The sequence below is a fragment of the Lissotriton helveticus genome, chromosome 2_2 (genome assembly GCF_964261635.1).
Source record: "Lissotriton helveticus chromosome 2_2, aLisHel1.1, whole genome shotgun sequence".
In the NCBI taxonomy this organism is placed as follows: Eukaryota; Metazoa; Chordata; class Amphibia; order Caudata; family Salamandridae; genus Lissotriton; species Lissotriton helveticus.
In genome coordinates this window covers 144,699,350-144,726,090 of record NC_136060.1, presented here as the reverse complement: position 1 = coordinate 144,726,090, position 26,741 = coordinate 144,699,350, and the positions used below count along the sequence as shown (strand labels likewise).

Here is a 26,741-nt window from a genome sequence, read left to right as displayed (position 1 = left end):
GTAGTGAAGGGTAAAAAAACCAAGGAAACCTCAACAGATGTCAAAGACGTAGCCCATTTAATCCAATGCGGGTGAAGGGCTTCAGAATAGGGAACGCTAGCATTTGTAACCGCCTTTAGGGCAGGTACAGGTGAAACAACAAAGATGTGTTTACCTTATGCGAGAGGCCGTTTATTAAGGATGGCCATCTGCTCTGCAGTCAAAAATAATTCAGTAGATGAAAAATGTAGCTCGACAGGAGGGTAAAGATGAGATTGGAACAGTGTTACCCTCATTGAACGTGACATAAGTAAAAACCAATTGCACCTGGTATTATGCAGATGACTAAATTTGCGTAGCAAGTAGATCATACTGTAAGTCAAGTAAGACTGCAGTATGTTCCGCAAGGCAAGAGGGAGGGGTAAGTGATGTATCAAAGTATAAAGAGGTTTGATTTGTTGAGTGTACTCAAGAATGCAAGTCTTGCCAAAAAAAAACAAGCATTGGCATAGCCAATAGGTCTCGCCTTTGGGACCTTATAAGTATTTAGTAAAGCAGCACAATATCCTTGGTGCAACAATATCAACTGTTGCATGGGTAAACACTTATAAGATCCCAAAGGCGAGACCTATTGGCTATGAAATGCTGGTTTTTCCTTGCTGTCGCCTGGTGCACTAGCTCACGCTCTCATGTACAGTGGCACCACGAGGATGACTTTCATCTTTTAGCCCTCGCCTAAGCAGCCCCATCTCCCATCCCAAGTAGAACATTTTGCTTCCGTCCGGGGGCTGGGTCCATGGGATGGATGATGTAAACATCACTGAACTTTTCTCGTACCCGTTGTGTGTGTGTGTGTGTTTAGAGAGCCAGGGGGGTGAGGGCTGCAGTGTCAGTTGACTGTCCCAGACAAACAGAGCAGCCTTTAAAATGGTTCTACTTTATTCTTACCAATCGTGATACTGCAAGAAGATGCAATAGCCTATTCTAAAGCGGTGTTGGTCATCTGGTTCTGCTGCACCTCTTAGTTTGATTTACTTTAGTAACTGCAGCACGGCAATATAATATACATTCCACTTTCTATACAACGAGTGGCATGCAGGCTCCGTGCTTCTCTCTTATGGTTCTCCGAGCGGGTTCTTTTTTGTGCTTTTTAGAACAACATAGCCGCTAATAAGTTTTTCAAGCAGCATCTGTCATTTTTTAGCACTACTTATACTGTATTTGCACGTTCAATCCACCCTGCCAATGTGACTTAAACACGCATTTGCAATGCAATAGGTCTTGCATTAGACAGAACAACAGAAGTGAGTGGAAGGCAGAATGTCGAGAGGAGGAGAGAAAATAGAGAAATATGAGGTGTTAGTGGGAGAAGAAGGGAGGGGACAGCAAGGCAGAAAGAAGGAAAAATGGAGCACGAGGAGGCTGGAGAGAAATTGTAAAAGGGAATGAAAAGACATAAAAATAACAAGCTGCAAGTTTCCAAACATTAGAAAGAACACAAAGCAACCAGTCACATTTTGTTTAACAGTGGTAGTTGCGCTGGACAATTTTTTAACTGCGTGTACTTGAAGGTTTGCGCTTCTAAATTGGCTTGACCTAAAAAGAGGAGGACCTGGAGGATGTAAAAACGCGGAGAGAGAAGAAGAAGTGGAAGTAAATGAGGAATAGGTGGAGAAGGGGAAGCAAAGAGACATGATGAAGTGATATGCAGAAAGATGGAGCAATACAAGTGATAGTGGAGAAAGCAGGGCAGCGAGATGAAGGGGAGAAGGGAGATTAGTCCAGAGATTATTGTTAAACTGTGACATGGAGGCAAAAGCAGTTAATAAAAAGAGAGCGCATTACAGGCCACAAACAGCTTTAAATTACTCTGCGTATTGCTAGGCACGAGCAGGCAGGAGAGGTGTGTGGGGAACGAGAAGGGGTGGCGGGGTGTGAGGGAGAGGGCAGGGGAAGGAGCGGGGGAGACAGGAAGGGAAATGTATTGGTACGGAGGAGGGGGAGAATGGGGGAGGAGAAGAAAAGGCCGAGAAGAGAGAAGTGGGGAGAGAGGGTCAGAAAATGAAGGTGCACAGCAGGGAGCTGAGAGGACGGGGGGGGTGGGTGGGCAGCGGAGAGAAGGCAAGTGTGTTTCCGAGTGACCCCAAACGCGACGCGTCACTTCGGGTTAGTTGCCAATACACCGAAACCACTTTTGTGTGTATGGTGACAAATACTGAAAGGCTGTGGATGAACAACAGGCGAGGAGGCTGCATTGCCCACTCCTACCACCTCCGCAGCAAATATATCTCCTGTGTCCATCCATGTCACGGAAGGGGCTGGCCGCGCTCCAGCCATGAAATTACTGTCAGGGGCACAAAAGAAACAAGTATTTCCTAATTCTGAATAGGAACAACAAACAGGCGCCCGCTGTGTTTACGGGGGTTGGTGACAGGGGAGAGGCAGATGTGTAACACATCGCTGCTTCAGAGAAGGCACGCCAGCGGCCAGTGGGAGCTAATGAGCTAACGAGACAGCCCCGTGATTGTGGTCTTTATGTAATCCAGCCAGCTAGGGTGAACATTTGTACCGTCAGGGCCTGCAGCGAGCGGCAGGGGAGTGCCTACAATTAAAGGCGGATTGCCACCCGAGTCAGCGTTTATTCGGAGCAAGCAGCAATTTTTCGAGGCAGGATAAACAAATACAGATAACTAGGCAGAACGCAAAAATGGAATCGAGTAGCAATGGAAACCGAAATGAAAGACCAAGGCTGGAAAAATAGCTGTATGATTGCGACGGATCACAAGGAAACTCAGCAGCAAGGTCTGTTGCTAGCCACGGCATACTGATCCCACAGCGAAGAAATACACTTAAGCTCAGAGGAGGAGCACAGGGGCAAAGAATACACAAGGTTCTAGCAATCTGGAAACTACCAGGAGAACAAGGAAGCAAAAGACACAAAACAGGAAAGCCTCGAACACTAGTGCACACGGGAGAGAAGAGTACACAAGGCAACAAGTAGAAACACGAGAGACGGCCTGCGGCCGTCAAAGTGAAAGTACGGCCGGCGGAGGAGAAATGCGACACGGCGGGCAGGGGAGGGGGCGGAGCGGGGAGAGCGGCATGAGGGTGTGAAGCAGCAGGGGCCTGAGACGAGGCCGCCTTGCCTTTGATGTGGTAATGCGAGGCAAGCGGCTGGTGGCATTGTGCACGCGCTTTCACGTGCACTGGAAGAAATCGCCTGGGAATCGCCTGATCTCGGTAAGCTCTGTTTAAGCCGCAATAGATCGAGCTCCCGCTCTCAATGCGCATGCGCATTGAGATAGGTCGCTCGACCTAAAAAACGAGCAGAGACTGCAATTCTTTTAGGGTACAAGGTGGTTGCAATTGTGCACACTTCTCTAAACAAGCATTTGCAATGCAATCGGTCTCGCCTTTAGAACCTTATAAGTGTTTAGCCATGCATTATATTATCACACAATACTGCAATCGACTTTGTGGCAGTGATTTAAGTGTGGCAGTAGATTAGGCAGTGAACGTGGTATTTGAGCTCTTAGGAGTGGTCTGAAGATGAATACATTAAATTATTGATCAACTTTAATTACATTTATAATAAGTGCAGTCTACAACACTATTTCTCTCCAGAAACCGGTCATAGGAAGCTTGAATCCGGTCCAGGGAAGGCATGGCTTGGCAGTTCGGGCTGGACTGTTCCCATGAGGCACAGGATCAGACTGATTTGCATATGGCAATGTCTGAACTGGGGTGGCAGAGTGGGCTAAAGAACGGTGATGGATTAAACCCAGATCTGTTGACTGGGTGTGAGTGTTTGATTGGTTCAGATGCTCTGTCCATCACCACCCCCTTTTGTACCGCTTTGTTTGCCATAAGTTCGCGGGGTATGCTCAGACGTGAGTCCCTTGCTCACTTTGCCACTGGATTCAAGCAAGCCTGGCTGAAGACGGCTGTAATGCCAGAAACCGGTCCTAGGAAGCTTGAATCCGGTCCAGGGAAGGCATGGCTTGGCAGTTCGGGCTGGACTGTTCCCATGAGGCACAGGGTCAGACTGATTTGCATATGGCCATGTCTGAACTGGGGTGGCAGAGTGGGCTAAAGAACAGTGATGGATTAAACCCAGATCTGTTGACTGGGTGTGAGTGTTTGATTGGTTCAGATGCTCCGTCCATCACCACCCCCCTTTTGTACCACTTCTCTAAACAAGCATTTGCAATGCAATCGGTCTCGCCTTTGGAACCTTATAAGTGTTTAGCCATGCATTATATTATCACACAATACTGCAATCGACTTTGTGGCAGTGATTTAAGTGTGGCAGTAGATTAGGCAGTGAACTGGGTATTTGAGCTTTATGAGTGGTCTGAAGATGAATACATTAAATTATTGATCAACTTTAATTACATTTATAATAAGTGCAGTCTACAACACTATTTCTCTCCATGTGTTCCCATACCTGATGTGTTCCGCAGTTTAGTGCTTACTGTCATTTCATGTCAAAGAACAGTAGGTGTTTCAGCACCCAGTCTAATGTGCTGCATAGCCAAATACACAAGGTCACAAAGGCAAGATCTATTGCATTGCAAATGCTTGTCACCGCTTGCTTCACCGCAATGCAATAGGTCTTGCATTTGCAAGAGGTGGAGCTATTGGCATTGTAAATAACAATATATGCGAAAAAATCCTAGGACGTCTAGGTATATAAGTGTACAGATAAGACATGCCAGTTATCAAGAAGGAACAGTAGGGGAGGATGAACGAAGTTGTATAAAAAGTATATTTTTATTTTGTATATTTAAAAATCATATTAGAAATGACTGGGGGTCAAACCAATATGACGGGTATTAAAATAGCTTTGTCAAAATTCCATACAATAATCATCACGAGTTAACATAAAATTCATAGTACAAAAAATAGAGAAATATATTAACAAAAGCATACAGATAATCACATCAATAATAAAACAAGCATAGGAACTCGACGCGCGTTTCGGCAGGGGACCGCCTTCTTCAGGAGACACAATTTTAATTCCTGAAACACAATTTAAAAGAAAATCTATGTTATCTAAACATCCAAAGGATTTATAGTGACAACATATACAGGTATCATTACAAATAAATTTAAAAGCCTCCATTCCTGACTTGAGGACTGACCTTGACTATTGTTATGTACACTTAAAGCCTTTGATGGGCAATATATTTTGTCAATTGTACAGTATCTGACTCATTCAAGGCTCCCGTACCTTGGTTTATTACAATAACGATTACAATAACGAAAAATAACCTTAGGTCTCATTCTAAAACACTAAAGTAGAATCACTTCTAGGTTTTTGTATATCGGAATGAGTCTTTGTAGTTCATAGCATCTGGTAAATTTATAACATGGTGTTCCAAAATAACTGATTATTGCGAGAATAAAACAACATTACAGATCTAAAACAATAATGCTCAATTCACAGGGTATACTCACAAAGGTAGACTTCTATCCGTACAGCAAGAACACCCAAGGGGAGTCTTCATACAAACGTGATGCGTATATGGAATAGGTATTGGTAGAGGGATTCCTAATGGTGAAATTCGCATTTTTAAATAACAATGCCTTTTATTTGTGTTTTGGAAACCTGCCAGCGGTGTGTAAACACGCACTTTGTAGTTATGGTTGTTGCCAACGAGAAGCAAGGCTGACGGTAACTGAGCCTCTTTTACCTCCAGTCATGCTTCTTGTAAGCAAGGACTATACATACAAAGTGCATTTTTACGCACCACTTAAAGGTTTTCAAAACACATAAATAAAAGGTATTGTCATTTACAATGTCAGTCGCTCAAACTCTCGCAAATGCGAGACCTATTGCATTGCAAATGCTTGTTTATGAATGCTTCAGGTGTCATTCAGTACCCAGACGGACACATCTGAAACTCCATTTGAAACTAGTTTTATGCAGTCTCGCTGCAAGGGATTACCCAAATGTGTGGAGTAAACTAGAGTAAATGACTGCCCTATCAGCTTATTAAATGAGCTGCCATCCACAGACTTGAGAGCAATTCAAGTCCAGCCCCCGTTATTAAACAAACTTAGTGCTGAGGACATGCTGATAAGTGATCAGGGCACAGCTGATAAAATGATCTTACAGTCATACTAACTGACCAATGAACTAGGCTGATGAGGCACCAGTTGAAGAAAGGACAGTTAGATGTGAGGTTTGTATTCATCTTTAGATTTTAAGTGACCTGCTCTGGTGAGAGAACAGGCTTATAGTTGCTTGAGGCAGATGAGGTAACTTTCAGACTGCATGAACTGCCAAGAGCTGATCTGTCTGCAATTTGCACCAACAACATTTAGGTTATTCTATGTCTAGTTGACATACTGACACTCATCATGGACATTAAGAGCGTTACAGGCCCATTTGTTTATGTGCATTTTCAGGAACTGATATGTTGATGAAGACAAAAATGTTGCAATTCCAAAACCGATTAAAGTTTTATTATAGTTGAATTATAATTAAAGCTGGGGGGACCTATTACTGGTATGGCCTTTGTGCCAAAATACACATATTGTTATGTCTTTTGTATCAGCGGGAACAATGCTTCAGCTATTTTGTTAGTCAGGTGTTGGAATTTAATATTGTTAGGCTTGTCCCTGGTGTTTTTGCTTGTAGTCTTTCCTTTAAAGCTTAGGTGGTCACTAACGTTTTGTTAACACATGGCCACTATTTTAAAAGTGATAACATTGAGCAGAAGTAATGCTCGCTACTAAAAAGGTTGGAGACACTACAGTAATTAAGTGAACGTTAATAGGCTGTGTAGCCTAATACCGGACCTTCTAAATGGGGGCACAGCACCCACAGTTACCAGCTGCCTACTTGAAACGGCAATATTGACATAACTATTGGGGGCCATGAGTTTATACAATTCTGCGGTCAGCATTGTTTTCTTGTTGGGGTGGGGGAGGAGTATCCTTGCTAGCAGAGTTTTTCAGCCTTCCAATGTATGTTCCACTGCTCTTTAGAAGTCAGATAGCCTCCCACTGAAAGGCGTGCCAAACATTTGGTTGCAATCTCCAGCCAGGTTCGACGTGGGTTTCACTCGCCTACGGCTTTTTTGTACATCTGTCAAATGTTGTGATACTTGATGGGGAAGATAACAAAGCTTTCTGCACCTGCGACTGCCAGCTCACTTTACTCTTCACCTAAATGAGACAAAAAAGTTGGTACATATCTATGAGTCGATGACTGCCCCCCTGAAGAAACCTAGGCACAAGTGTCACGCGCCGACGACTACATTGACACTCACCCAATGCTTACTTGCCGGCTATCGAAAAGCTCCTTAACCCGCAAACCCACTCAGGGCACCAAACTATCACTTTTCGCTGGTTAAGATGAACCCTACAATGGTGCACACTTTACGCTGGGGGAGGGGGGTGACTGCCATCAAGTATACCATTTATATAAGCCATTCCTTTAAGCCTATATACTTGAATTCAGATATACCATAGAAACAAATTCACTCACTCGCTCCCACCGAGTCCTATTGGAGAAGGGAGAGTGTGAGCTCACGAGATTGCGTGTGTATTCAGGCTGCGGTCATTTGAGGATACTCTGAAATATGGCACCCTGGGGCACTTGGTACAGACCGAAAGGAATTTAAGGTGTGGCGGGTAACTTCTACATTTGGCTCCAAACGGAAAGCCAGTGCTATACCCAACAACATGACACATCATCCATATTTTAAATGCTTTAAAATCTGTCAAAAAGATGCAACTCATTAGAAGGGCTGCCACCACTTCACTACATTTGCTCCCTTGCTTGGCTAACAGATCTCTCGGGTCACCTCACACAGCTCCTCCCATCTCCCCACAGACTTTGATACGTAACAGTATGCTTATCTTAAACTCTCCAAGCAGCCAACCCAGATGTTCCGTGCAGTCTTGGTGGCTAATACCCGGGTGCTACTAAGGGTTGGCGGCTATTAAGGGTTGTATGTCATTACAACGCGGGCTTTTACCCCGCATGCCATTACAACGCGGGGATTACAACAAAAGTTGTTACTACGACTTTCGCTGGAGGGCGCTGGATAGTGGAATAGTTTAATTTTCTATTCTAACTCCAGCCCACGTTGACAGTAGGGAAGGTGTTGGATAAAAAATTAAACTATTACCTATCCAACAGCGCCCTCCAGCGAGTCGCTGTAACGACTTTTTTTGTAATCCCCGCGTTGTAATGGTAGTGCGGGGTAATCCCCGCGTTGTAATGGCTGTTCTCCCTTTTAAGAGCGAGAAAACAAAGCAGAATAAGGGAGCATGAAGGACTTATTAAAAACAAATGGATGGGAGAGAACAGTCACCTACCATGTTTTCCTGGTCAGTCAAAGCTAAGCTCTTCAGAGGGCAGAGGCCCAAGTTCTTATTTTTAGCAGACAACTGGTTGCAAGCGGAATGCATATTGAGAAGAGTTTTGGGTTGAGGCAAGCAAAAAAAAAAAAAAAATCCCAGAGAACAGCAGACACGCTGAGAAGAAGGCTGTGAACGGGCAGAAACTATACACTGTTCACCGGGCTTTATATGTTATTCACACTAGATTACTATCTGTTGAACCTTGCACTTTACTTGGAACTTTATAGAACTAGAGTGGAAACCAACTTAGATACAGCAAGGTGAAGAACCGCTTTTTCAAGCACACATGCTGCATTTAAAAGGCATTTATCCCGTGCCAGTTACCTTGCCACTGCTGACCGCTGTTCTTCCTCCAAGACGGCGTTTATGACTGGGTGGCACTGGCACCCCTGCTCCTAACTCGCAGTGGGGGCGAGAAGAGGAGGTGTCGGGCGAGTCTGGGACACCTCGCCCGCTTCCTTGAAAGTGAAAGCGGGTACTGCGCGCAGTTAAAAAGTAATACAGTCAAGGTTTGTAAAGTTGTTTTTGGTGAGCCGCATAAGAAAACAAAAGCTCTTTCACCATTATTCATATTAAGCGGGTGTGCACCCACTGCTTACCACTTATGAAAGGTAAAGCAGGCATGGCCCGCTGTCAAAAATAGAAAAAACAAAGACCGAAAAGAAAAGTACATCCGCCACTATTCCGGCTCAGGCTGCCGTGCTGCTTCATTAAACAAGTGACGGCTGCTCGTAAAATGAAAGCGCACATTGTGCGCTTTTGCAGGAAAGCATGTTGTGCCTGCAGTAGTAAATAGACATTAAAGAATGTAGTGATTACAAAAGATGTAATGTATAACAACTGAAGTACAGGGGCCAGTAGCCATGGGAGGTTACAAATGAAGATGAGAGGGTCCTAAGGAGGGACTAACAAGCCAATTACTAAATCAGAAGGCAGCATTTACGAATTACAAAGACACAAGCCAATGAAAAATACAGGCGGAGAGTGGGCGGGGCTTCCATCCCGTACTGCACTACTCAAGATCTTCCCTAGAGCAGAATTGGCGTGCTAACTCTAGGCTAGACCTAAAAATGGGGAGCCAAACCTCTACCCTCATGAGTCAAATTTAAAACCAAGAAAAAGGACACCAAGAAATACAATGTGAGACTTTGCAAAATTTAACTTTTAGCTAAGTACAGTGAATCGAGTAATAAAGCGATCCACTCTCGCCAAATGCGGATTCAATTCATCATTAATAAGTTATATGTCATTGAAATAGGATAAAGCGTCAGGATGAATATCATGTAAAAAGGACTTGACCCGTGCTGCAAAAACACTGGGGCTGTTATTCTATCCAATTGGTAAACAAGTGTATCATCGCTGGGAACCGAGGGCGTTAAATGCGGACCAATCATGGCTCTCTGTAGTCAAGTTGTGACTAAAAACCCATTTGAAATATCTACCATGGTTTTAAACTTTTTATGGACGATATTGTTAATCAGGGCTGTGCTGTGGGTGTTCTGCACTGCAAAGGAGCGTGAATGACTATTCAGTGTCTGTAATCCAAGACTGTCAGGATTCATAAGCGGAAAGAGGATTATTCTTAGAAGAGACACATGGCTCAAGAACAGCCTGATACTCCAACTGATTAAGAATGTCGTTAACAAATGCCTTTGCGTCACGTTTAATAGAATACTCAGTTTGCGGTTGAGCAGTGCAGCAAATCTGAATAACATGTTGCGGAGAGTTCACATCCCAACCAACCTGGTTGCCGCATTGGGCAGGAGCCAACGCAATGGCCCACTCGGAAGCATAAGCATGCTGCGAATCATTAGGGTCGAGATGTGAACAAGAAGGGAGGATTACATCTTCCTCATGAGGACAAGCAAGAACAAAGGAAGTAGGCTAATCGATCTCTGCCAATAAAATGTCATATAAAGAACTCAAATTGTCCCAAAATATAATATTAATGGTGTGTTTAACATCACCTTGAATCTGATTGTCTAAATGATAAAGTCTATCAGGAGGTGCAACACGAGTATCCCGGGTCTCAACCGTAACAAAGGTTTCAGTTGCTCTCGCCTCCAGAAAGCGGCAGAGTGTCTGGCGCACTATGGTGATTTCTGCCGTGCTGTTTTGGAGGGTTACCACCTAGCTCCTGTCCAGGAGAAGGGTTCTCACCGCCTGGGGCATATTTCGCTGTTCTAGCAGAAACATCTTCTTTTTGAAGGGACCTGTATACCGAGACGGTTCTTCTCTCTTGACATTAGAGTCAAAAGAGCACTGCATGTCCAATTTAGGCTGCACGGACTTGCCCTGCCTGTGATCCTGCACGCACCAGAGTTTTAATTTTTGTGCGATCACGCAAATCATATTGCCGCTCAGAAGTGTCCGGTGGCAGTGAGTCACCATGAGACCTGGGCTTCTGTTGTTGTCCAAATTTATCCCAAGATTTCTTAGGAAAAACTGAACTGCCTTACTTTTCAGAAGGAGGGTTTCCCAGACATTGCGCAGATGGTCTGGAACCCAACTTATTACGTCCCAAAGATGTTTAAACAGCTGAAATAATCACAGGCAGCTCACACACATGGTTGGCTGTGGCCAAAGCAATAACTCGCTGGCGTATAATCAAGGACACTGCTTTCACCTTTAACATTAGAAAGAATCATTTCGGAGACTACTGGAAAATTACCCACTAGGGCAGGACCTGCCACATGTTCATTCTGTACATGTTTGAGGACGTTCAGAAGAACGCTCATCGAGGGGGTGCCATAACAAAGTGTATAACAGCGCCAGGATACCCGTAGGGTGACAGTTTGCGCTATATAAGAACGTAATACAATACAGTGAACACCGTCCCCCAGGTGTTGCAGGGGGCAGGGAACAGACCGGTAAGCAAACGCATAGTAAGGATCCTATACTTCTCTACAGGAGCTATAAGGGGAAAAACAGCATCAAGCTGATCAATTTTCTGAGCCAACCCAAAACGGAAATTCGTCATGATTAAGTGGTCGTTTGCCCATAATTTAGGGGCAGCCCCTGGTGGAGCCGCCAAAAAGGCATTGGCAACAAACTGAATCAAACGTCTGTATAATTGCACTACTTTTTTTTTTTTTTAATGGTGCACTTGCAGCCTGTGAGGTCATTAGGTGTAAACATAACATTCCATGACATCGTAATGCAATATTACAGTTTCTCCATTTGTCACAAATATATGACTGTTAGCTATACTATTTCAGTCTGCTACAATAATATACAATACTAACATAAATGATAACTCTTTTGCAACCATCATTGGCCTAGTCAGATTGTTGGACGGACCAATGGGGCTAGTATTGTTAACATATTCACTGTGTTGTAATTTACCAAGTTGTGAGCATTGGGTTCGGATCAGTGATGTTTATGTGGGGGGAGGAATTAGTCGACTTTGTGGTCTCGTAGGTATATGAATATATTGAGGCTGTGCTTTTTGTCCTGGTTACGGGGGAGAGGGGTGAGAGGGCAGAGTGGGGAAGGGGGGAGGTGTTGGGTTGGATCTGCTATGTTTGAGACAGTCGGGAAGAGGATGGCAGCTGCCGTTGAGAGTTGGATTTATCTTGTGAGGATCCGATGTGGAGTTTGACGTGGTGTCGTTTTGATTCTCTGAATGTTAGATATATTTGCCAGTCTGGAGAATTAGTAGCTTTGCGGTGTTTTTGAGTATTGCTTTGTGCCAACTCATGTTTAGCAACTAGTGCCCTACTGAGGTCTGCAATGTGCATATGTGGAGGTGAGTTGGACTTCCATGACAAAGCCACCCTGCATTCGGCTAGACTGAGTACCAAGTCCATGTATTGATAGTTTTTTGTTGTGTGTTGCGCTTAGTTATTCCCAACAGAAATTGAGGACCTTGTGCCACAACTATTGTGTTTTTGGCCTCAGAGTGTAGTGGCCACCTCATTCCAGTATATTGTTATCTGAGGGCATTTTCAAACCCATGGATAAACGTGGTTTCAGGGTTGAGGCATCAGGGGCAGGGGTCTGGGGAGCCCTCGTTCATTCTTGCCAGCCTGTGTGGCGTTAGAAATGTATGGTGATGGTAATTGAATTGAGTGTCTTTGATTCTAACATTTGGGGATATTATCTTAGGGCAGCCAATGCTCTGTTCCAATTGTTTATCAGTTTGTGTAGTTGATGGTGCCTTATCCCAGTATTTGCTGAGTGGTTCCATGTGGGGATATAGTTGCTGGTTGCAGGGAGTTGTCTAGCATTCTGATTGCCTTTTTACCTGTTCCGTGTGTTAATAGTGTTTGAAGTGGATTGGATAATTTGAGTTTTTTTGTGTATTGCCCCATGTCCTGAATAACTGATGTGTCAGGGATACGTATAGTAGGAATTAACCTGGTGAATTCCATATTCAGCTACAAAAGTTGCAAACTCAGAGCATTGAGTCAACAAATAAGTCTCCCCATATCTTTATGCTGGCTGAAGACCAGTCCGCCAATTCTGGGCTTCACGCCCTGTTTTATGGCCAGAGAGTACCCCAAGAGGCAGGTCAGGTGCATAAGGTGGGGGTGAGTGCCTGGTCCGCAGGTACCAGGTCCAGCAGCTGTGTGTAGTAGGCATTAATATATTTCCTGGATTTTTCGGGATTGCTGCGTTGGAACCATTCAACCAACTGCATGATCTTCGTTTCGTGTAGGTAGGAAGACCAGTGTCCCAGTTCGGTGGTATTACGGCTTGCTAGCCATCTCATTGGCCATTGAACCTGTGCAGATGCACAATAATGCTTGTAATTAGGGGCACCAAGTCCTCCTTCTGTGATTGGGGCATAGAGTTTCGCAAGGGCTACTCTAATTCTGGACTTCCCCCAAATTAGGGATGTTAGAAGTGATTTCAAGTCTCGAAACAATTTACCCGGCAGCAGGAATGGGAGAGCTGCAAAGAAATATAGCAGCCAAGGTAGCAACAGCATTTTAGTTATGGCTATACGCCCTATTGGAGATAGTGGCAGTTCATTTAAGAACACCATGGAGGAGCAAGCATTGGTGATCGTTCTGCCCAATTTGCCATCTACTGTGTCCACTTGGAAGTGGTATATTTGAACTCCCAGATATTTGAAAGAATCATATGCCCAGGTGAGGAGGGCCTGTGGTAAGGCTGCTCTTTGTTCCGAGGACTGGGGGTCATTGGGAATAGGAGAGACTTTCCCCAATTCACTTTGAGGCCAGAGATGTGTTCGTAGCGGACCAGCAGTTCTATCCAACCGATCAACACTGATCGTTTGCCTTGGAGGTATGTCAGGGCATCATTAGCGTAAAGCGAGACATTGATTGTGTGCTTTGATTCCCCAGTCCACAACACGGTTACGCATTGCACAGGCTATTGGCTCCAACGCAGGGGCAAAAATAATAGGTGATACAGGGCACCCCGGTCTGATGCCTTGCTCAATATTGAAAGAGTCTGAGATAAGGCAGCCTTGACTCGCGCCTGAGATGCGAGCTATAATAATTTGATCCATTGTAAGAACTTGGGACCCATACCATATCCTGCCAGTGCCGCTCTTAGACATTCCCATCCCAGGGTATCGATGTCTAGAGAGGCAATCCATGTAGATTCCCCCATTATATGTGCCCGTTCTAGTAGCTGAAAGAGTCAACGCTAGTTGAGGCTGATGCTGCTGCCGGGGTTGAATCAATTTTGGTCGGGTGCACCAGTAGCCGTGTAATTTCTGTTAACCTATTGGCTAGTACCCTGCCCAGTATTTTGTAATCTGGTATGATCCCATCTGCAGCGGGTCTCTACCTGGCTTTAGGAGCACTACTGCTACAGCCTCCTTTAGTGAGGACGGCAGTATGCCCCAATCGTAAGCGTCTGTGTAAACCTGGTGAAGGCGAGGAACAATTTGCACTCTGAACGAGGCATAGAATTCCAGGGGCCAGCCATCTGTCCCTGGAGTTTTCCCCCCTGCCAATTGCTGTAAAGCCTCTGTTATCTCATTGTGCGAGATCGTAGATTCTAAGATTGTGTATTGGTTGTGCGGAATCTGCGGGAGTGTTATTTGTTGAAGGAAGAGCTATAGCTCTGTCATGTAGTAAGACGGGGGTGCTGTATAGGGAAGTGTAATATTGACTGAAGGCTAGATGGACCTCAGCCTGCGCGTTAACCAGGTGGCGTTCTGAGTTGTGAAAGGCTGTGATAGGTGTTTGGAACATGTCTGTCGGCAGTAAACAAGCTAGTGTCCGGCCCCCTTTGTCCCCATCCGCATGTTTTCAGGCTAGATATTTCTTGTAGCTTAGGGCACATAGTCTATCTAGCATCTCCTTGTGCTACAGTCTGGCTTGGGCCAATGTTGGAATTATCTGTTGGTCAGTGGGCAGCTGGCGCTCGCACCACTGTATCTCTGCCTCAAAGCCCTCTAGTTCGTATCGGTAAATCGGTATACTAGGTCTCGTTGTTCCCCATGGCAGCCTTAATTGTAGGGGTTATAGTCTGACAGTGTACGGTGTAGTGTAGTTCCTATATTCCCAATAGGCTCTGCGCATTGGAATAATATATCCTATAGATTTGACGTAGGACTTATGTCTACTAGGTCTCTACCGAATATATTAGACTTAATTGTGAGTGCCAGCTAGCTCAGAGGTCACTAGAAACTTTCTTGAATTCACAAGAAGGGATTCGTTTCTAACAACCGCATAAACATGTCAACTTTGATTCCCCAAGATAAAACTGATCTTCAGAGTCGTGGAAACAATAGATAGATATTTTACTCAGTCATTCGTGCATGCTTCGTTTCACCAGAGGTGCAGAGAAATAGAGAGACGGGCGTTTTCAATAAGAGTATTTATTGAACAGTCTTCTTTCTCATGCCTAAGAAATGAACTGCTACAATCGTAATACTGGTTGCAAAGTATAATGCGTACAGTAAGAAGAGTATTATAAAATAATACTGTAAAAGCATTGTATGGTTTCTAGACCATGGATAAATACATACATAAATAACAAAGGCTAAAAAGTACTTGACTGGTGCTTCTAAAATACACCTACCCCAGTGTACCTAACCTAAGTCTAGTACGAGGGAAGAAGTGAGGTGTAGCATAAATTTAGTATTCTTTTGCCAAGAATCTATCCAAGATTTATCTTAGTGTCTAATCAGCTCCGTACCTTGGTTTAGAATGAAGGAGGTCTGGTATCTCTCTGTCTCCGGACTCGATTTCCCAACAACCCGCAAGGGTAGCTTGGAAACACTGGAGCTGGATTTCTCGGCAAGAGAAAAGACAGCGTCTTTCTCAGTGTGTCTCGTGGAGGGTCGGCTTCCTTCGGCACTTGCTGTAGCAGGATGCATCGGGCAAGTAGATAGTTGGTCTGCTCCAAACCACCGTGTGCTTGCTATAGCAAGTGTGGGCATATTTATACCTTGAAGGTGCCGAGATTAACGTAAAGGTGGACATAATAACGTCATCAAAGAGTCTCAGTTTTTTGAAAACTCCATGAGTTCTTGGACAAGTCAGTATTCAAACAAGGGGAAGTCCCTAGCTGCTGAAGCAGAGTTTTCCAAGAAATCGTTGTGGATTTTCGGAACTAGTGGAAGTAGCCCTGCTGTATTTGGACTGCATGAGCTATGTCTAAATATGGTTATGATTTCTATGCCTATATAAGGATATGGTGATTTATACCTATATAAGGGCATGAATCGGGAAAATTACACTATGGTCCTAAAATGCTATACAACAACGGGTTAGGTATTCTGCATGGTATACCCTGTAGAGGGCCTCGTGGGAGCAGTATATCAGGTCTATTCTCGTGTGTAGATTGTGTAGTGGTAGTACTCCCGTGTGACTAGGGTATACGCAGCGCCATGCGTCCTAGAAGTGTAATGTTGTGGCCCATGTCTTTAAGTGTGATAAAGAAACAAGTTGAGCGTCTGGTAGGGGAGGGCATGATCGATCCATTTCGAAGTCTGACGTGCAGTTAAAGTCCCCTCCCCAATATGCTGGCTCCGGGGGCCATGAAGTAGTGCTGGTGCCATTGATTGTAGGAATTGGGCTTGGCCGAAGCTAGGAGCTTATAGTGAGATCAGCGATATCGGTTGGCCATCCAGCCAACCGATATCATCCTTTCGGGTCAGTAAGAGTTTTAAGGACCTCTCTTGGAGTCCTGGGTGCCACCCATATCAGAGCCCCTCTTGCATATCCTGAGTATGTGGTTCGTACGGTTGTGCCCTACCAATGCTTGCGCATTGATGCAAGTGTCTGAGTGGTCAAATGTGTTTCTTGATGTAGCGCAATGGTGATCCCTTACGTCTGTAAGTGTTGGTAAACCCGATGACATTAGCTTACCATGCTAATCATCGGGCAAGATAGTAGTTTCCTGTGCGCCCATTCCTATAGGTTTGGTGTGGAGTCCCATTGTGTCAGTATTATGTCCTCTGCCTGCGGATATATGTGCCCTGCCGGTAGTGTCCGTCCATCTTGGTGGATACTATGTCGTGGCACATATAGGGCATCGCAAACAATAACATTCCCCAACACCCACTCCCGGGCGTAGGCGCCAACGTGCAGGCGGCCATCGGCACTTGGACGTTTATAGAAGGAAGACCTGGTTGTATTCGCATATTAAGTAGTCTGACCCCCTTTTTTTTTTATTAGACTGAGACTTGACAAGCAAATAGTCGTTATTGTAAACGGAAAAGACAAGGAGCTAATAAACGGACTCAAAGAAATAAATCAAAAGCTATAATTATTATTACAAATGAATTGTCAGTGAAAGTACTGAATGCTTGTGTGGCAATTTTTGAAGTCTTAATGAGAATTACAATTGCTCACGAGTAATGGAAAAAACGTGTGCATGGAAAAAGATAGAAGATAGAAGATAGAGGGAAGGTGGTAAAGACTTGCATATTAAACAGAAATTAGTCAAACTGAATTAAGAAGTAAATATACATTATACTTTGTCAGCGGATTATTCCAAAAATACTGGGATTTTGATGAAATTAGGTCATCTCTTGAATTTTTATTTTTAAAACCATTTAAATGTCCAGAGCAGTGATGGGAGTAAAACATGAATGTTGTGACCTGAAGTTAAAAAAGAAAGTTATTATGGGGGGAACTGTAAGAAATTTGGTTGTTAGCAGCGAAAGATGAGAGTCCTTCACAAGTAACAGGTACGCAGATATCTTGTTACTGGGAACCATTGTATTCACTGGACTCTCTCCATTGGTAGCAAAGCCGTCCACGGCCTACTCAGGGGAGGTGGTGTGGGGCTAGCAAATCCAATGCACTGGCATGTAACCGCAATACTCAATTCATTTTCAATCCATGCCTTTTCTTTTAAAAAGGAAACATACTTTGATCTCTCACATGAACACACACACTTTCCTAATTACTAAACGCTAAATTGCAAATGTGTACATCAGTTCAATGGAAGGACCTATATGAGATAACGCCCTTAGTGAATTCTAAACACCTTAATCACAATACTCTATCTATACCCGGCGCAAAATCACAATATATGAGGGTGTCATTGTAGATAAAGCAGACCTACTGAGGGTCAGGTGGTCATTACATTAAGAACAGTAATAGCAGGTTATACTTTAATAGAACACCTTATAAGGTATGTTTCTATATACAAAGCAGGTCTACTGGCTTTGTCAGGGTGTCCCCATATTAATAGACTCGACCACATGTCACGTTTGAAGCTTACAACACCATTAAAATAAGTGACCACTGTATTGTTGTACAATGGAATTCATTATCATGGTAAACGTTCAGTTCTGCCCAAAAAGTATATTGACTTAAAAACGTGTGTTAGAGGTTTTCTTCATAGTCTACAGGCTGCAAACATGCAGCCATAAGCCACCAAGGGTCCCAGAGCCCAAGAGCCAACAGCTCCAGTACAGAGAGTGACTGAAATTAAAAGAAACCTCACTTTGTCATAGACACAACACCCCAGAGACTTAGTTTACTGAAACCCCTTTTTTGTTGGAGGCAGCCGCCCAAGGCATTATGGGTTGCTCCTTCACCAGAGCTCTCAATATTTTATGATTGGGAAATCCACTCCGCTGTTGCAGCCTTGTGCTGCTCAACTTTTGGGAATTTTAGGTGCCCAAGGCACCCATAAAATTCGAGGGTCATTGAGGGGCTGTGACGGGGAAGCCAGTCAGCTCCTATGCTCCCTTTATCTTCCTGCTCCTTCGGCGGCCAGAGCAGCTCCTCTTGGGCTCCTGGCTGCAGGCTGGAGCTACACAATTTCCCTTGTCTGCGGAGAGAGCGTGCAAGGATTGTAGAGGCTGATGTGATCCTTCGCGTAGACATGGGCATGGGGAATGAACAGCGTTCCCTGCCAAGTGGGCAGATTGCAGTCCTCTAATTTGTGCCTTTTTTCCTGAAAGATGGGGTCCCTGTCATATCGTTGCGTCAGGCCCTAGGGAGTAGGGTTCCTGAAGCCAAACTTTGGCTTGGGGAGAGGGGCCCAACACATATCTTTGTCTGCAGGAAAATGATAAAACAAGGATCCCTTGATTGCTTGTTTGTGGGGGCATCGCGCACCTCACCTGGACTTCACTGCCCACAACGCCCAGCGGCAGGAGCTGCTCTCGTCACCAGGTGCATTTAAGCCGGGCCACGCTCCCGCTGCGCAAGACACGTGCAGGCACATCTGTGCCTGTCAAAGCCCAGATAAGGCTGGGCTGGGCCACCCCCCTAAGGCCCACAGCGGACATACTTGGCATTTATGACCGCTCCACGGCCCAAGGTACAGTGGCTCCTCCTAACAATAATGCTAAGAGAGCAGAGGCTGGTTGTGTTTGCCCACTCTGCTTAACCCATTTCTGTGTTTGACCTAAGATCCCCTTCTAGCTAGGTCCTTTCAGTGGGTAAGAGAAAGCATGCTTCAAGTGTCTCCAGCGTGCTATCACCCCCCGTACGCGCTCAACTATAGACAATTATTTAACGCAAGCTGTGGATAGGGTTTCAAACGAGATCCGGCTGGTAGAACGTCGCCTTGCTCTTACTACTGAAGAGATCACTCTTCCACAGATTAATCAAAGCTGTTGTGATCCATTACCAAACCAGAGCGCTTCAGGTGTAACAAGCCCTCCAGAGGCATTAAGGACCCTGACTTGCTCTACGACACAGGTTCATAGTGAGGGTGAAGGCTCAGCCTGCGTGGGGGATGTGCCTGGAGGAGGGCTTGAATATGGTCCAACATGTACAGACTGCGGTTCCCAGTTGTGGGACCAGTTGTGCGTTTCTGAAGGGGAGTGTGGCCCAAGAGCCAAGCGAAGGTGGAAAACGGCAAAATCTACTAAGCCAAGATATTCTGCTAAATTAGCAAAATTCCTTTGCATAACAAGGCTGCAGATGATGTATCGCCTGGGGGCCCGGTTGAGGTTAATGAGAATACCTGGTATGATTTGAGCAAATGCCTAGGTGGCCTCTTGGATTCCAAGTTACGCCCCATTCTTGATCGATTGGTAAAAATTGAAACCAACCTGGCGTGGTCACCTGATCTCAGGACTTCCATTTCCACTTGTACCCAGTACTTGGCTGCCAACTTTAGCTCTACCATCACTGTTCAAAGCAAGGGTGCTTCCCATCCATTTGGCACCTTACCAATATCCCAACCTGCGATCCAACAAGTAGTTCGTACCCCAAATCTGGCAGTTCTTCCTGTGATAGACCTTCCCCCAGCATCTGCTCCCTATGTCGTTGTATTGACAAATGTGCCCAGGCTCACAGAAACCAATATGGAAACTACCAGAGGACTAATGAATACATCCATACATTGGCTGAATAACAACGTTACTGGTAACTGGGACACATTGAAAGACATTCTGAAGGCTAGAAGGGTGAAAGACATTGGAGGTAGGGGTCTTGTAAAACATGGAGATGTAATTGTGGTAAATTTCCATTCACCTAGGGTAGTCCAGGAAATATTGTATAGAGCAAGTATGGGAATGGTCAAAACTAACTCCATTAAGATAGTCCCTCTTGGCTTCTTTCATCAGCATTTGGTGTGCCAATCTGGTACTTCTGGTAGTCTTGTTCCTAGTGTCTCTGTACCGCCTGGTCCCCCCCCCCCTTCAGCATCACTCCACCTGTCTAATAGATATGCCCCATTGGCTGGGATGGAAGATATTGATTGATGGTTTGGGGAGGAGTCTGTCTGTCCGGACCTTCAGGAGGCAGACAGGTCATTTGTCAATCTGGCCCTTGTTGTCCAAATGCCACCCCCTCCCTGTTACATTCATTCGCCCTTGGTGTCAGATTTAGAGGAGGGTGGGGTTTCTTGTAATCCCAGTCCTATTCTAGTAAACAATCTCTCGGGACTATTTGTGTGTGTGTGTATGACTTCATACAGTGAACCCTATGGTGGATCTTGCTAATTTAATGTCTGTCCCCCAACTGCCTCCTGGTTCTTTACTGAACCCTCCCCCTTCAGGGAAAGTGGGTGCTTAGGCGCCGATGAAGGCCAAATAGACAATGTATGCCAGAAATGTTACATTGGAATGTAGAGGGTGTAGCCTCAAAGATCGCATTGGAGGGATGGCAAACTTTCATTTTGTCCTATGACATCGTTTTCTTGCAAGAAACTTGGGAGTGCAAGGATATTGAATTTGATGGGTTCATGTGTTTTAGCTTACCTGCCACTCCATCTATCGCGGGTAGAGCTTAAGGGGGTCTGACGGCCTGGTTTAAAGTGGAAATTGCTGGCTTGATTGTCCAGTTATTTCAGAAACAGGGAAAGGCGCAGGCTTTTTGTCTTTCTTGGAATGACTCTTCTAAGCTGTACTTGGTAAATTTCTATAACAATAATTTTACATCTAAAGGCGACTTACGAGGCCTTTTTGTGCTGATTGACATGCTTGCAGAGAGAGAGGCTTGTGCGGATCTCCCTTTTAAGTTGTTGGTGGCGGGGGATTTTAACACAAAATTGGGGCTTCCTACACCCCTTTCCCCAACCACCTTTGATCCAATTTCCCATGAGCTGGACCACAATGAGATGGATGCTAGGGGACGGGTTCTATTTTCCCAATTGCTAGAACGGGGCATGGTCAATATGGCTTACAAATTGACTGACCAGCATATTCCCACCTTTATAGGACGAGGTGCAGGAAGCACCATTGACTATATATTTGTCACCAGGTGCATGCTTGCCTTTATTAAGGACTGTGAGGTTCGATCTCTGCAAAGATAGTGTTACCACATAGGGGGACAGAAACCTAAGCTTCTATTTATCCAAGTTTTATCCACTAAGGATGCAGGGCGTAAGGTGGTTTTACGTTCAGTGAACATGAACAGCATAATGTCCCAGGTAATACCGATTAGTTCTGCCCTGGTGCATAGTTATAATTGCATACCATGCATGCCAGCCTACGTAGTTTTGCTATCTTATTAGACTAAGTCAAATATTTATTCATTAGACCCATTATCCAGCCTTGTCAGCGGGCTCACTCCTGGTTTGATAATGCCTGTAGAGAAGCTAATAACACCATATGTTATGTTATGTTATGTTATGTAACATTTTTAATGCGCACAGATGCTCCAGCGAAGGAGCGTCCTGGCGCAGGAAAAGGCAGACACAACACAACACTAAAACCAGCAACAGAAAAGCAGAACACTTAAAACAGGGGAAGTTTAAAACAGAAAAGTTTTCAAGGCCCTACGGAAGGATATTAAATCATCCAAGAGGCGGATTTCCAAAGGGAGCGCATTCCAGAGGGTTGTAGCTTTCACTCGAAAAGAGCGTCCCCCCATCCGACTAAGTCTGAACCGGGGAACAACCACCAAGGATTGTCCCAGGGAACGAAGTGAGCGAGTTGGCACATAGGGAGAGATCAATTTATTAAGTAACACAGGTGCCGACTCTCGAAGAATTTTAAAAACCAGGCTGAGGGCTTTAAATTGAATTCGCTTATTCATCGGGAGCCAGTGTAAGGACCGCAGAGTATTGGAGGTAGGGCAGGTCCGGGGCAGGCCGACCACCGCCCTCGCCGCAGCGTTCTGGACTCGCTGTAAACGGAGTATCTCAGCTTGGTTCGCTCCTGAAAGGAGTGAGCTAGCATAGTCCAGGCGAGAAATAATCATTGCTTGAATGACCAGCTGTCTTGTAGGAGCATCAAAAAATTTGAGCAGGGGTCTTAGCCCGCGTAATACTCCAAAACAGCAGGCCGCCACTCTCTTCGTGTGAGTCAAAAAGCTTAACGTGTGGTCAAGCCATACTCCCAGATTCCTGAGTTCCAGGACAGGGGCTGGAGCTGTTCCCAGCTCAGGAGGCCACCATCCATCTCCCCAGAGGTCCGCATCCCTTCCAACGATCATCACCTCCGTTTTTGATGCGTTCAGCTGGAGACAGTTGTTATTCATCCAGCTGGCCACCTCTCTCAGTCCACTGCGGAACCTAAAGGCAATAAAGCAAAATCCCAGAGATCAGACTGCGATTAGGGAAAATAGGTTGCTATAAAAAAAAAATCAGCCTTGAAGGAGGAGAAGTGGGATTCTGTAGTGGGATTCTGTCATTCCAAAGATCCCCAAGCCTTCTGGAAAGCTGTACTATCAGTTTAATCTCCCACCCTACCAGCTGATAAAGTAACCGTCCCTATATCCTCCAAGTTATGGGTGTCGCACTCATCTAGTCTTTATTCTGCTGATCTTTGTGCCGTGGAGCCCTCAGTTCAGCGGAATTTAACGTTTCGATTCATAAACTTTATTCGATTCAAAATAATAAAATCACAAAAGTATACAGACCTTAATTTAAAAGCATATTGACACCAATAGGTCAGAATAATTCATTCTACAATTTATACATAAGAATCTAAAATAAAAGTAAAAAATTTCCAAAAGGAACTTATACAAATATTACATATCATTTATCAATTAATCACACCCTATACCAAAGAACATTATTATACCATATAACCACTTGCGCCAACTTATGACATTGATTTTTAGTGCATTTTAGCAATGCCGTTTCCTAAATTGTAATGACAGTCGTATGAAGCTTAACATGGCGCAGCATACTCCAGGTGATGATAACGATAACAAATAGTCATAGCCCTCTTTATAGTTGCATGGTCGCTGACCTTTTAGGATAGGCTTAATAAACCTGCTTCTTGGTTCCTTATAAAGAGAACAAAAAAGGACAAAATGAATAGTATTTTGACTGGTTTTGTTATCACAGGGACAAGGGGGCAGCCTCTCACACCAACCCCCTTGTTTTGGAAAGGCAAAAAGAAAGTGGAGTGTGTTTAATCTAAACCTTGTCAGATAAAAGCGCCATTGCACATAAGTAGTATATGTTAAATACAATTGGACCTTCAATTTACCCAAACAATTTGTAGGCTGATCTGAATGTAACATACTTGGCTATTACGATAACTTGTTTTAATTAAAGATTTTATATCCCCCTGCATATTTTCGGGATTGTCATACAAATGGCCCAAACCAATTCTATGCAGAGTGTCACTAACATATGAAAGCCATGGGATCTTCATCGCATGATCAAGATTTTTACAGTCCTGGAGGATATCTTTTGAGAGCTGAAGGTCTTCTGATAACCATACTTTACCCCATAATAGTAGAGGGGAAACGCGGATGATGTCAGTCACGTATTCCATACCCATCTCAGTGTGGCAGAAACTATTAGATGAACCTGGTGGGATTGATAATAAGCGTTCTAAAAATTTATTTTCCATGACCTGGATCATGGCTGGGCTTTCTATCCCCCAAACCCCTGCCCCATAAGTGGCCACAGATAAGCATTTTGCTCTGTACAGGGTTTTTAAGTGAGGAACTGGTTTTTGTCCTAATTTACTACAAAAGCGAAATAGACCCTCTATAGATCGGCTAGTACTTTGTACACGCGCCTTCATCAAAGGAACCCAGCTCAGTTTGTTGTTAAATAAATTACCCAAGTAATTAAAATTGTCAACTTTGTCAATGGTAGAATTAATTACCATGAACTTACGGGTTTATGTCCGTCTGGGGCCACAGACCATTGCAAAAGATTTTGCAAAGTTTACCTTTAGGTCCAGGTCCAGCATAAAGTTGTTAAATGCATCCAAGCAGATCTGCATACTATTAGCTGTAAGAGTCATTAATACCGTATCGTTGGCATAAGATAACATAGGTGTCTTCTTGCCGTTTACTTTTGGGAAATCCGAGCAATGTTCCAACGAAAACTTTTCCAGGCCATTAGTATAAACTAGGAACAAAAAAGGCGCTCAAATACAGCCTTGTCGCACACCCTCGGTTGAGGGAATAGATTTAGTCCCCCCCCCCCCCCCTGGCCCAAATCTTATGGACACAGTTGTAGCAGCGTGTAATCTGCGGAGCAGGGTAACCAAGGGTTCTTCAAAGCCCATGTCCTCCATCATCTGCCATAGTTTGTTTCTGCAAACAGTGTCAAAGGCACTGGATAAGTCCATGAAGGCCAGGTGGATAGAAGAACCCCTTAAATTTAACGTGTTAAAAACCTTGTTTTTAATGAAGGGGAAGTCCGGAAAGCAATTGACAATAGTAAAGGTGAGAAGGCACCGGGCCCAGATGGCATCTCATTGGATTTATTTAAGGAAGACCCAGTATTCTGGTCCCTGGAACTCACCGCAGTTTGTAATTCAGTCTGTGGCGCAGGAGGGCCAAAGTCCTGGCGTTCATCTGTTATAGTGCCTGTCGGTAACATGCACGATCCTAAATGCTATTGACCGATATCCCTTCTGGATTGTTCTTTTAAAATAATTGGGAGAGTTGTGCTAGACCGCCTATTGGACTGGATTAATGCCAACCATATCTTGGCCCCCAGTCCATATGGGTTCAGGAAGGAGCTAGGCACATTCGAACAGTGCATTAATCTTCGCCTCATCTTGGCTAAATATAAATACGCGAAGGGCACCTCTACCCACCTGGCATTTATGGATCCGACATGCGTGTTCAACTTTGTCTCAAGCTCTAAGCTGTGGGACATTTTATTAAATGTGGGAGTCGATGTAGGTTTGGTCTCTTTTCTGAGGCTTCTCCACCATGATCTTTCCGCTTCAGTGAGATATGGTAATGCTGGAGAATGCTCAGAGTTGTTTAGCATTAAGCGCCGGGGGCACCAAGGTTGCGTCCTTGCCCCAATCCTTTTCCTCCTTTATACCAACGATTTGGAGAACAGTTTAGTCATGATTGGGGCTACTTTCCCCCAAGTTGAGAAAAAGGCTGTGCCAGCGCTACTCTATGCGGACGACGTAATCCTTCTGGCAAGGGCTGCGAACAGCCTTCAAAAACTCATTGCCAGTTATATCAGTTTTATGAAGGGTCTGGAGCCAAATTAAAAGAAAACTTTTGTAATGAATTGTCGCACTAAAAATACCAAGTCCCGCAGCCTGAACATAGAGGGCAAAAAGTTGGATAGGGTTAGTTCCTTCCTGTATCTAGGCCTGGAATTCGATGAAGGTTGTACAGGGATACCTGCATAAAAAACAGAATACCACGATTTACTCGTGCAGTTGGTACTACTTTTTCCTTTGCTACATCATTAGGTAAAAAGCCCATAGCCCCAATTTTAGAGATTTATAATCATAAATGTATACTGATTTTAACATACGGTATGGGCATCTGGGGATGCAGGGACATTCTTGCTATGCAATCAGAGGAGAATAGATTTTGTTGCAGATTTCTAGGAGTACCCCCTTCCTCGCCGCACTTCTCCCTCCACCTGGAGTTAGGTCTTGTTTATGTTCAGAATACAATAAACGCGGCACCTCTAGCCACCTGGTGTTCCATCTGGGCAAATGAAGAAGCTGATCTCAATCTGGCAATTATCGGAGTATGTCTAAGTTGTACTCGAGGCCTCTCTATCCCCTGGCTACGATATATCTAAACCTGCCTCATGGAACTTGGTTACGCCTCATTGTTTGAGCATCCAGATTCAATTGGTAAATGGGAATGTCAGAGGGTTTTGGATAGCTTCCACAAGCACAAAGAATTGTCCAGGGAATTGCTTGAAGTATCTAAACCCTCCGTTAGGGATTATTGCCTTATAAAAGTACCTCCTTCCATTGCCCCGTATCTTTTATATGTAAATAATTTCCACGAAAGGAATTTGTTAACAAGATTTAGGCTGGGGTCTTTCTGCTGGTTGATATGCTTTCCCCTGGGCCAGTATTCTTCTGAATCTATTACTACTTGCCCTTGTGATGAACATTCAACCAAACTGCTTTACATTTTGTATTTTTCTGTCAATTTTATTTTCCATTAACTAGGACATTTTTAATACCACTTTTGCACAGGCACAAATTTTCTAAGTGTAAAGCGGCACTGTATTTCCTCCAGCAACTCAATGATCATGATGTTTGTTGGGGTGTCGCGAGTTTTCTGGAGAGCACTTTAGCAAAGAGAAGGAGTATGTTGTTTTAATATCTATGCACTTTTAGTTTCTGTATA

General features: G+C 44.4%; 1 protein-coding gene across 1 annotated transcript in view; it reads left to right on the top strand.

Moving 5' to 3' along the window:
* The window catches only part of ATP10D (ATPase phospholipid transporting 10D (putative)), a 745,681-nt gene that overhangs the window by 454,257 nt on the left and 264,683 nt on the right, over positions 1 to 26,741 (top strand). The gene's annotated exons all lie outside the window — the stretch shown is intronic.